At 43.3% G+C, this 12,832-nt stretch overlaps 1 long non-coding RNA gene across 1 annotated transcript; it reads left to right on the top strand.

Annotated features, from left to right (window-relative positions):
* Positions 1–4,927: 4,927 nt before the first annotated feature.
* Positions 4,928–8,067, top strand: LOC138410876 (uncharacterized). The gene is made up of 3 exons (XR_011243520.1): positions 4,928–6,260; positions 6,370–6,478; positions 6,613–8,067. It is a non-coding gene; the product is annotated as an uncharacterized lncRNA (long non-coding RNA).
* Positions 8,068–12,832: the final 4,765 nt, after the last annotated feature.

Here is a 12,832-nt window from a genome sequence, read left to right as displayed (position 1 = left end):
ACCCTGGTGTTCATTTTGTAAGTCATGGTTCCATATAGAGTCAAATATATGATGTGTATATGATGTGATTGAAAGCTAGTAATGTCCAATGGGTGCAGGTCGAGGAGGGCATGCAGTGTCCTCGAGCTCTCAGTCAGGCTCCACCCCTCGCTCCTACTAATGTGGTCACTTCTGATTTTAAAAAACGAGATGTATTTTCAGACTTTCATTCTTCACATTTTAGATTCACATCTAAAAAGAAATGATTGTAGGGCTCATATCATGGAAAACTGTTTGTTTAATATCACATTTAACTAAACAGTGTCTGTGATGTCCCATGTGACAGCTTCTGTGATGTCACATGTGACAGTGTCTATGATGTCAAATGTGACAGTGTCTATGATGTCATATTTGACTTTGATTGTTTAATGTAATTTATCTTTACTTCAAAGCCATCAATACCAGGTTCAGTGCCTATAAGAGTTATGGAGGAGACCTTATGAGCACAACAGCTCCAAAACTAGACCACAGATCCACAAATCTTCGATACACGAGACCGTCAGAAGACAGTATATACTTCAGTACACATATATAATTCCTCTGCACAGTGAGAGCAGCCGACTCACCACATTCATCGCGCCATTTGGCAGGTTTTGTTTCCGGCGCTTACTGTTCGGGATAACGAGCGCCCCAGAAATTTTCCACAGGAAAATGTCAGAGACACTTCAAGGCCTACGGGGCGTCTCAGTTTTTATGGATGATATTGTTCTGTACAGAAAGGATATGGAAGAACATGACCTCCATCTCCAGAAGGTCCTGGAGAGAGTCGAGTCTGCTGGGCTCAAGCTCAATAAGGAAAAGTGTAAGCTCAGACAGGAGCAGCTCAACTTCCTGGGCCAGGTGGTCGATGCCACAGGCGTGCGGTTGGATCCAGCAAAGGTGCAAGCCATCCGGGAGCTCGCTGCACAAGAGAACGTCCACAAGCTCAAACGTTGTCATGCTGAACTATCTCGGTAAATATGTGCCGAACCTGTCCACAGTGGGCCAGCCGCTGTACGAGTTGCTCCGGTCCAAGACAGCATGGACCTGGGGCCCCACACAACACACAGATTTTGAGAAGCTGAAAGAGCTCCTGATGACATCGCCTGTGTTAGCGTTTTATGACGTCAACAGACCCACCGCTGTCTCAGCTGATGCAAGCAGCTATGGGCTCAGTGGAGTGCTGTTGCAGCTCCATGGACAAGACTAGAAACCAGTCGCATACTGCTCAAGGAGGCTGACTGATGCAGAGACCAGATACGCGCAGATTGAGAAGGAGTGCCTGGGCCTGTGAGCGGTTTGAAAAATACCTCTACGGCCTTGAGAGTTTTGAACTCGTGATGGACCACAAGCCCCTGGTCCCACTACTGAACAGTAAGGACTTAGACAACGTCCCATTAAGGTGCCAGAGACTTCTCATATGGCTCATGAGCTTTAAGCCTGTAGCTGCGTATGCGCCGGGGAAGACCCTTGTTGTGGCAGACACACTGTCAAGCCTAGTTTATGCTTCTGCGTCACGTCGACGCCGTACCTACGCCGTAGGTCGTTGAGCATTCGAAGTTCTGCGTCGAGGGAACGCGTTGCTCTGCAATTCACCGCCATGCCGCTAGGGGGTGTAGCGGTGTGTTTGTGTGGTTATAGCCGAATCCTCGCTTTTTCTTCCGTAAAGTAAACAACAGTAAACAATGGCGACCGAGGTGGAGCAGCTGTTTTTGTTGTTGGAGCTCATCAATATTGAAGAACAAATGCTTATATTGCAAATGTTGAAGCGCAAGCTACAAAGAAAACGTTTGCGGAGGTGGTTTTTACGACGAGGAAGAAAGACCGGAAAAGCAACTGCCGGAACTTACGTTCTGAGCGGACCAATCACAGCGCTTACGGTCCCCGTCGACGTCCGCGTAGTTAGGATTTTTGGGAGGCGCATGTCAGGCTACGGCCGGCGTAGACGTGACGCAGAAGCATAAACTAGGCTTCACGGAGCCCTCTGAGTAACGCAGAGGACGGGAGAGACACACACTCTGAAGTCGAGTGCTACATTGCAGCAGTCATGGACAGTGTGCCAGCTACTCCGCAAAAGATGAATAACATCCGAGCAGCTACTGCAGCTGATGAGAAACTGCAGACAGTCATCAGGTACATCATGTCAGGTTGGCCAGACCATGCATGCCAGGTACCATGTAACATACGTGAGTACTTCTCTTTAATGGATGAACTTTCAGAGTATAATGGAATGGTCATCAGAGGAAGCCGCATCGTGATACCAGGGACGCTGAGGGCAGACATCCTCGATAGAATCCACGAAGGACATCAAGGGCTCTCGAAGTGTCGGGACAGGGCAAACGCCGCTGTCTGGTGGCCCGGCATTTCCTCACAGCTGAAACACAAGATCTGGTCGTGTCAGTCCTGCTGCAAGTTGAGAAGAGCACAGCAGAAGGAGCCGCTGATCTCTACCCCGCTCCCCGACAGACCATGGTAAGCGCATAGCTCTGGACCTATGTGAGCATAACAAACAGAACTACTTAATCATCTCAGAATACTACTCAAGATACATCGAGATACTGCACATGAAAACAACAAGCACTCATGTCTCTCTGAAACTGAAAGCTATATGCGCCCGTTATGGCATTCCAGAAGTGATCGTCAGCAACAACAGGCCACAGTTCACAAGCACCAAGTTTCAAGACCTCGCCCGCGAGCTTGACTTCGAACACATCACCTCGAGCCCACACAACGCACAAGGCAACGGTCATGCGGAGAGGGTGGTGCAGACCGCAAAGCGAATATCAAAACTGAAGGACCCTCTCATCGCCAGCCCAGCTGAACTACTAATGGGCCGGAAGATTCGAACAACACTGCCTACCCTGGAGAGAAACCTGCAGCCCTCATGGCCCGACAAGCAACGCATCAGGCAGAAGGACGAGGACGAGAAGGAGGTATAGCTTCATTTAGGATCACAAATTCATCCTGTTGGAGCCAGGATTCTGTTATACTGAATAAATCAAATTTGTGAACACTAATCAGGTCATTGATCAGTAGAGATTTGGACCTGAGTCATCTGATGTTTAGTAAGCCACATTTAATTTTAATATGTTTAGATTCTGTGGCATGGGTTGTGTTGATTTTTACCAGGTTACTGCGGACTGCTCCTCTCTTTCCTATCTGTCTAATGGGGACATTATGAGTTTTGGGGGCAGACACAGTCTTTATCATAGATGTAGGTGACTGATCCAGAAGCACAGAGAAGTGTGTAGAACTGCAACTCTGCTGCCTGGTCTCGATGGATGACAAGAGTGTCATCCACAGATGTGTCTCTCTCGACGCACACTTTCATTAAGTCTTGTTGTCTACACAGATTCTTTTTGTTTCCATTGGGTTTGGGCACAACCACCATCTCTGCACACCACTCTTGAATTTGTTGGTTGACTCCCACATTTTCCACTCTTTTAAGTTCTGACTTCCCTTCCAGAAGGGGTAGAGCTACACATCGAGGAGCTGACAGTATTACCTTGCATCTTCCCTAAGCCTGAGAACACTGTTGGGAACATTGTTCTGATGTTATTTCCCATAGCATGGATTGATGCAACCTGTTTCAGCAGTGGCAAACTCTGGATAGCTTGGAGACCAAACCACATACTTCACTACATATATTTCCCTTTTCTAGACTTGTTGAATGTGCCCAGTTCAGTTAGTGGATGTTTGTTGGGACCACTTATTTATTTGAATGGTTCCAATGAATGCACATTTCCTCAATTGCTTCCACCCTCTGTACTGTCCTACACACTGCTGCATATGGCCTTTCTTTTTGCCTTTTCAACACCCCATCTCTCTAGCTGGACACTGCTTCCATGCATGCTGAGGACTTTTTCCGCTTTTGGTTCTCTGATTTTTCTGTGCTGTTGCTGCCCTCATAAATTTCCCATTTTTTCGTTCAGCTAATGCATACACATTTGCTTCTTTGGTTTAAGCATTTTCTCATCTAATCACTAGTTACTGTTTCTTGACTTCCTTATTTTGTCTGACTGGTGTTATTGTTTTTGCCAATGAGAGATTTGGATCAACTGTAATTTTTCTCAGGTTTGCGTTTCTGATTCCTACTACGATCCGATCTCGGATCATTTCTTAGCTTAGCTTGTCATAGTTGAAGCCTCTCAGGGGGCGGTATTGCAAATATCTGGTCTCTTTATTACGACTCTCTCTCTCTCTCTCTCTTTTGACACTTATGTGTTTTCATGTTTTTGTTGCGAAATCTCATTGTGTGTATCGTTGAGAGATAACAAACATGCTGAATGCATTAAATACTTTAAAAACTAGTTTCTTGCTCTTTGCTGGCATACTCTGGGTCAGCACCAAGGATGCTTTACATATAATTGTGAAAACATAAAAGAATAGAAAAGAAAAAAGTAATTATACAAAACAGGATCGAATTTAGCAGCAGGATGTAGCATTAACTGAGGCCAAAGGCCTTAGTGAAGAGGTGGTACTTGAGGCGTTTTTGAAGATTTCAACAGATTCAGCGTTGCGTATTTTGGCAGGGAGAGAGTTCCTGCGACACCGAAGGCTCTGTCTCCAAAAGTTTGTTGTTTGGTGTTGGGGATGGAGAGCAAACCTGAGTTTGATGATTGTAGCCTTCTGGTTGGATGAGGTTGCTTAAATACAGTGGGGGCGCGCCATGGAGGGATATGTAAGGCCTTCATATGTGTGTGTGTGCGCGCGAGTGTGGAGAGAGAAAGAACAGAGAATGTCAATAAATCTGTGAATGAGTCAAAGTGCTTAGAGCTTTCAGAAAGTTTGTGTATAATCTGAAAAACTGCTCTGCTGCAAGAAACTGTCTCTTAATTTATCTTAACTTACATAACTGCAACAACTTAATAAAACACACACTAGCTATTAGGGGCGTAACAATACATCAATCCAAATCGATACATTAATTAATTAAATAACGATCCAATTACATCGATGCACAATGACAACATCAATCCACATCGTCATCGTCAAGAGACGCCTTTATTTTGAAATTCACATGGCAAGTCTGTATGTGCACACCCCTGCCGCCTTCAAACAATGTGAACGGCGGCGCCATGGCTAGCACAAGCAGCCAAGATAAGGATGATGATGACGACATTCGCTCTCCTCTTAGAAATAAATCAGCGGTGTGGAAAAATTTCGTATTCCGACGGAAAGACGGCTCAACAGACAAAACTCACGCCATATGCAAACAGTGCCAGTGCGAGATAAATACTCGGGAAACACAATGAACTTGGCCAGGCACAGCTACTGCATACTCTGGAGCCGAAATATACAATACCGTTGAGGCAGCACTTCAGTGAAACTTGCATACCGAGACTGTACAGTCAAGTTAAAGATTAAGTTAAACGTGAGTTATTTTTATACGGACAGAGTCGCTATCACTACAGATGGATGGATGTCATGTACAACAGAAGCCTATGTAACTGTGACCTGTCATCATATTGACAATGACTGGCAAATGAAAGATTATGTTCTTCAGACATGGATTTTAAACGACACACACACAGGAGTAAATCTTGGCACAGTTTTGAAGGAGGCATGCGTGGAGTGGAATATAGTGTATAAAAAACCTGCGCTTGTAACAGATAATGCCAGCAACATGTCCGTCGCCAAAGTAGAGGCAAATCTGTCACCACATATGAAATGCTTCGGACATACTATAAACTTGGCCACACAGAAAGGCCTGAAATGTGCTGCTGCTGCACGTCTTCTGTGCAGAGTGAGACGAGTCGGTCATTTTTCCACCGAAGCATGGTAGCAACCTCTGTAACTGAAATGTTAGAACGATTTCTGGAACAACAAGCTGCAGTGTCTGCTTCACTACTGGACAAAAAACTGAGGAAACGTGCAAACGAGGTGCATACACTCAGCAAAGGAGACATCACTACAGCTAAAGACTTGGTAAAACTACTCGGACCAGTGAAAAGTCCCACCACCATCATGTGTGAGGAAAAGCAGCCCATGGCATCTATGATTGCACCTCTCACAGCTAAGTTGTTGGAGCATTTCAGTATCTCAGAGGAAGACTCCACTTTAGTAAGAGAGATGAAGCAGGCGATGGTCCGGGGCTTCAGCAGCGATATGTCGACGTGCAGCAGGTCCTGCAGAGAGCATCTGCCTTAGAAACAAGGTTCAAGAAGCTGCCATTCCTAAGTGATGACAAGACAACTTTCCAGTGTCTCATACACAAGGCTGCAGAGCTGTGGGAGCAGAAAGTAAGATAATATTTTCATTTGTTTATTTGTGGTAGAAAAACTATAATTATTTTATGGTTGACATGCTTTACGTTTGTTTTGTGTGTGTGTCTGTTTTAATCATCTACAGAATGGCACAGTGGCATAGGTTGAGAATGCACCTCCTCACTCATCTGGTGACCAAACCACTGATCAACCTGACTTGGTGACTGCATCCCAGGTTCAAGCCACTGAACAAGGTGTGTGTTCCCTTTTTGTGGAAAGTGTTTGATTCAATGTTATAGACAATTGAATGAGTTAATTAACAATACGCTAATAAGTGTTTGGAGTGTAAGATATTTTATCCTCTGAAATAGTAAAACATTGTGTTCAGTGTCATTTTAGATTATGTCCCTGCTTCCAAGAAGTCAAAGGCACTTGAGGATCTCTTTGGTGACACCTTCTTCACTATGGACCCCAGCCAGATTGTCAAGACCTCCAGAGAGCTAGCCCATACTTATGTGGCAGACTGGGTTGTGGTTGTTCGCAACAACACCACCTAGGGGAATTTCACCCCTAGGAAATGAATAAATTAATAAATAAAGGTCGCACACATCCAATTATCCACAGAGGGCAGAGAGCGTTCCATATAAAAATATATTTTTATTACAATTGAAATTAATATTTAACAATACAAAAATAAACAATAGATATTAACTACCAGGGAAAATAAGGAGGAAGGACAGGGCTGGGGCTTACCTCAGCGGCAGGGGAGCAAAAAGGGAAGAGGGATCATAACCTAGCCCCCCTTGAGACAGCACACCAACTAAAAAAGGGATCGTGATGAACACCACCACCAGGGAGTTTGAGCTGCCGCTGGGGGCCCACAGCACCTGTCCAACACAAAAGGAAAAGTTAAAATAATGCCATAAGTGCTCAAAATATAGCCTGATAGCAATAACAGAAATAAACAATGATTACTAATTAAAACACATTAAATGCACGCACATGCACACACATGCACACACTCCGAATCAATAATAACAAAATAAAATAAACACTCAAGAAAGAAATCAGATAATGCACAACTCAGCCACAAAATAAGGAAAATACAAAACAGAATAAATCCTACAACTGATAGAAAAGAACAATACCAAATTAAACAATTTAATATAATAGTGATTGAAATGAGTGGAATCGACGCTGCCCTCCTGAGGTTGCGCCACCGGCCGTCCAACACGAGGGGAGAGGCCGTGAGTATGGCGGCCAGCAGGTGACATTGTGCGTTCAGAGCGCAGTGTTTTGTCTCCTGAACATGTTGATCAGCTGTGTTTTTTGAAGAAAAACCTTTCAAAGAAGAAAACTGGAGGACAGTTGTAGAGATCTGACAGTAAAAGCCCAAGAGCTGTCACCACATTAATAATGATTACATGCAAAGGACTTTGTTGAAGTATTTTACTAATACACTATGTGGAATTGTTTACATTTGTTTTGTTCTAACTTGTTCTCCAACTGAAATGTCTTTTTTAGTTTTTGCTAAGAATAATGTTTATCCCAAGAAGTAGTGGATACAATAGGGATGATGCAGGATGACTGAACTGCATTTGCACTTGGAAGAATAGGTTAAGGTTAAGCTCTTTAAAAAATGTTTTGTTTGAGACACTAAAAAAGAGTGAGGGTTTACACAAAAATCCTACTTTAATTTATATAAAAAAGGACTTAAAAGTTCTTTCAGTTTTGTTTTATAGGATGTGAATTTTTCTGTATGATTGAAAGGTCATCAAGGGCTCTTTAAGTTAACTGATAAAAAAATGCACTTTAACATGAGAAATGTGAAACTATAGTGAACAGGTGGTCTATTTTTATTATTTTTTATTACTTAAGAAGAATGTGGTTTTTCATTTAATGCCTGATGCCTGGAAGACCTTAGAAATAAAATGATCAAATCATATTTTAGTTGTTTTTTGTGAGTTGATATAAATGTAAATGATTGTGTGAGATAGGCATATGGTATCACATCATATCGATCACAGGCTTGTGAATGGAATCAAATTGAAATTGTATCGTGACAGACTTTGTGATCGGCAAACATTGTATCGTCCTCCAAACAAATCGATATAATATAGTATTGTGATAAAGCTGGTGATTTACACCCCTACTATCTATGTCTCCATCAACATTTTAATACACATTTTGAAGTTTTGCAATAAAAAAGGTTGATGACAATGGAAAAATTTGAAAAACTCACAAAACATTTTAGACAGTCTTTGCTTTTTTAATAAGAAAGATGTCTACAAAACCATCCACCAGCGCTCTGTACTCACCCTTCCTCCCATCACTTATACACCCAACCACTGCAGAGTCATCAGAGAACTTCTGTATGTGGCATGACTCAGAGTTGTACAGAAGGTCGGAGATGGACAGTGTGAAGAGCAAGGGCGACAGTACACTCCCTTGCGGAGCTCCTGTAGTACTCACCACCACATCAGAGGCTCGCTGCAACATGCAGATGGTAGAAATTCATACAGAAATTACCATGTGCCTGCCGCACATACGGAAGCAGGTTAGGCATAAAAGCTAAAGTGTGCACGAACCCCAGAAGGGGCAGGCACATCTGAGTACACATATACTTTTGCTGAATTGTGTCCAAAACCTGGTAGGAAATTCTAGCTTATGATAGTGGCTCTTTGATATGTGAAGGGGCTTGATTGTGAAGGGCTTTATTTGTGAGGAGCAGGATATTGAATTCTATTCTGAATTTTAAAGGGAGCCAATGTAGAGAAGGAGTGATATGATCTTTTTAACCAAAGCATGTTCTTCATATTCAGTAACTATGAGTTAATAGGACAACTGGACAAATGATTTGTTAAAGCTTGAATTTATTCCTGTGAAATAACATTTTTAATTCATCTTTACTTGACATTGTTGAGAACACATCAAACATGCAACACAACAGAGGCCTAAAAAAGATTCTTCCATCTAAGTTGTGCAAGATCACCACCTGCTGGACATTTAAAATGATATAGTATAGCAGTCACTTCTATTAGGATCAGTTAATCAGTGCAGTGTATTTAATGACTTAAGCAGTGGTATAGTACATTAGACATTTGTAAACATAGTTTACCACATTTGACATTGTCACATTATTCATCCCCCTCCTGCATGAAAGTCTGTGCTGATCAGCTGGCCCCCATCTTCATCAGATCTTTGACTGATCACTAGGGCTGTGTGAAGTCCCCTCCTACTTCAAACGCTCCACCATCATCCCAGTCCCCAAGAAATCCTCCATCACAGGATTAAATGACTACAGGCCCGTTGCCCTGATGTCTCTGTTCATGAATTTGTTTCAGACACTAGTGTTGACCCACCTGAAGGACCCCCTGCAGTTTGCCTACCTCCCAACGGACAAACGTAAGGGTTCTGTTTGCGGACTTCAGCTCGCCGTTAAACACCATCATCCCCAAAATACTCCAACCCAAACTCTCCCAGATCTCTGTGCGAGCCTCCACCTGTCAGTGGATCACCTACTTCCTGACTGACAGGAGGCAGCAGGTAAGGCTGGGAAATATCACCTCCAGCACCCGGACCATCAGCACTGGTACCTCCCAAGGATGTGTGCTCTCCCCACTGCTTTTCTCCCTCTACACCAACGACTGCTCCTCAGTAGCCCATTTCTAATCAGGTTGTCCTGGTCCCCCAATACTTGACGTAGACCTTGTTGACATGGGTGACATCCAAGCTGGTATGACTCTGTAATATGCAACAGCCATATCTGAAGTGGGCTGTTAGCATTAAGGGCCTTGCATAGGGACTTGCACTGGATGGCCCTCAAATTCCCATGGCCATGTATCAAGTTCCTAACCTACCAACTTACCCTGCTGAAAAATGATTGATTCATGTATATAAACTGTAACAGTTAACACGTTACTACATTGTATGATCTAATCTAATTGTGAAATGTTTTGCAATGTATTTTCAGTAAAATTGTACTTCATGATGTCATCATCTACAATCATTTGACACCATATGATGTATATATGTTTAATGTTTGAGAATTTTCAGAGATAGCTTGGAAAATTGATAATCTGGTGATACCCTTCCATTCACACACACACACACACACACACAAATGCCACCTCAAAAATATTTCTACGATTTCATGCTGCCCTCTAGTGTTCAATGATTCAATGAGTCTTTTCTGCTGATATGCTCTGACACTAAAATGAATCAAAAATAAGTAAATCAAACATATTTACAAATCAGTTCTAAAGTGAAATTGCACTATTGTCCCTTTACACCCCCCACTACGGGTCACAGACCAGTGCAGCTGATCCACTGGTGCAGAAGGAGTGCATGCTGCGGGATTTCCTACCGCTGAAGCGGTTGCTTGCAGGATCAGGAAACCCCTCGTTCAGAGAGTCTTGCCGACTTCTGATCACTTCACTTGGAGAAATGTTCCCTGATTTCAAAACTTTGGCTGAAGTGGCGCTTGTAATTCCAGTTTCCAGTGTGGCAGCAGAGTGCGGATTCAGTCTCCAAAACAACATAAAAACAGCCATGAGAAGTCGTCTGTCCGAGGAAAAAGTCCAAAACCTCATGACAATAGCCTTTGCAGCAGCCCCACTTGAGACATTTGATTACTCGCAAGCGGGCACGGGATTCAAGTCCATGTGGACGAGGAGGAAGGTGTGAGACTGTGCGTTTAGGCCACAGGTTCTGTTCATATTTCATTATTCATTGTTCATATGTAGCTACTGGGGCCACACAGTCAGTTGCTTTTGATACTGCGGAGAAAAAGTTACATATTCTCCTGCTTGATGTGTGTATCCACGGTGTGGATTATTAGTTCAGCTTGTTTGGTCTGAATATTAATTAAAAATGAATTAAAATTAAATGCTATTGAGGTGGACTTCCGGGAAGATGGCCGAGTGAGCAGACGTGTAGTTAACTACTCTCCCAAGTCGGACATAAAAAACCCACCATAAGGTTTAACTCGACGACTAAAAGTTATATTATGGGTGGGAAAGGTAACCGAAGGACAGGGAAAACTAACCAGAAGCAAGAAAAAGTTGAGAAACTACCCGAAACTGAGAAGCTATCCGAGACGACCTCTGAAAGCGAAGATAGCGAACACGAGGACGACGCAGCAGAGAAAATGGACGGTCAAGACCACAATGAGACACTGCGAGTCGGGCTGGCTACAATTAGCAAAGATATAAAAGACCTTAAACAAGAAATACGACACGAACTGAACACGCTAAAAGACGAGTTGAAAAAAGAAATGAAAGAAGAAATCACCACTCTTCAACAAGAAATCGAGCGCAAGCTAACAGATAATACAAACGAGCTACAGACACAGAAGGCGACTATGGCCGAGGCCCAGGAGCGCATAGCAGAGCTGGAAGAGTGGAAAATAGACGCGGGAGAAGTGATGATGGAAATGCAGGAGCAGACACGCCAGATGCAAGAAAAGATAACCGACCTCGAGGGGAGATCAAGAAGGAACAATATCCGTATTTTCGGCGTGCCTGAGGAGACGGAGGAGAACTCCACTAGCAAGTACGTAGACCAGCTGCTAAAAACAGAGCTACAGCTACCTGAAGGAACGGAGCTCCACATCCAGAGAGCACACCGCGCTCTCGCACAGAAACCAAGCCCGTATGCACCACCCAGGTCCATTATAGTCAACTTTCTCAAGTTTGAGACAAAAGAAATGATCCTGAAGACGGCATGGAAGAAAAAAATACAAGTAGGAAATAAGCAGATCTTTTTTGATCACGATTATCCTGCTGAAGTCGTCCAGAAACGGAGGTCATATGTGGGCATTAAAAAGGTGCTCAAAGAAAAACAAATACGTTTCCAGACGCCGCTGACTAGAATACGGATACACTGGAGCAACGGAGTGAAAACATACGACAGCGCCGTGGAAGCCGCGCGGGCTATGAGAGAGAGGGGATTCATCACGGACCCACCGGGCGATGACAGCACACCGGCGGTGAGGGAGAAGACACAAGTAACACCGGAATGGCAACGCGTCAGAGGAAAGGATACGACACGTGAAGCAGCGCACCGTGCCAGAGAGAAGCTACAGGAATACCACAGGAAAACATGAACATGCACTGGAGAAAGGTAGCAGTAAAACATAGACTTCAACACTGATAATATTCATATCCGACCGGGAGATGTTTAGTTTTCTTTTCTATAGTTGGACACATCTAGACCTTATAGAGTTCAATTAGGAACTACTCAAGTCTAGGAAGGGGCCCCCATGAGAGATGAGGATTTCCCCTTCACCCACCAACGGGGACTCGGGGCACAGTTTACCCCACTGTTTGAAGTCACAATTGTTTGGGTTCATGTTGTTGTATTTACTGTTCATGAGTGTTTTGTTCAGAAATGTTTGGGAGTATACTTACAAATAATAGCAAAACAAAATTATGACTAATCATATCAAAATAATGTCGTTGAATGTAAATGGTCTTAATAGTCCAATTAAAAGACAAAAGGTCATGACAAAACTTAAAAAAGAAAAAGCACAAATAATTTTTCTTCAGGAGACCCACCTGTCACAATCAGAACATAATAAACTTAAAAAATATGGCTACAGGAACTTA

Source organism: Paralichthys olivaceus, chromosome 7 (genome assembly GCF_024713975.1).
Source record: "Paralichthys olivaceus isolate ysfri-2021 chromosome 7, ASM2471397v2, whole genome shotgun sequence".
In the NCBI taxonomy this organism is placed as follows: Eukaryota; Metazoa; Chordata; class Actinopteri; order Pleuronectiformes; family Paralichthyidae; genus Paralichthys; species Paralichthys olivaceus.
The sequence above is the reverse complement of the archived record's forward strand: the minus strand, read 5'-3'. Positions and strand labels throughout refer to the sequence as shown.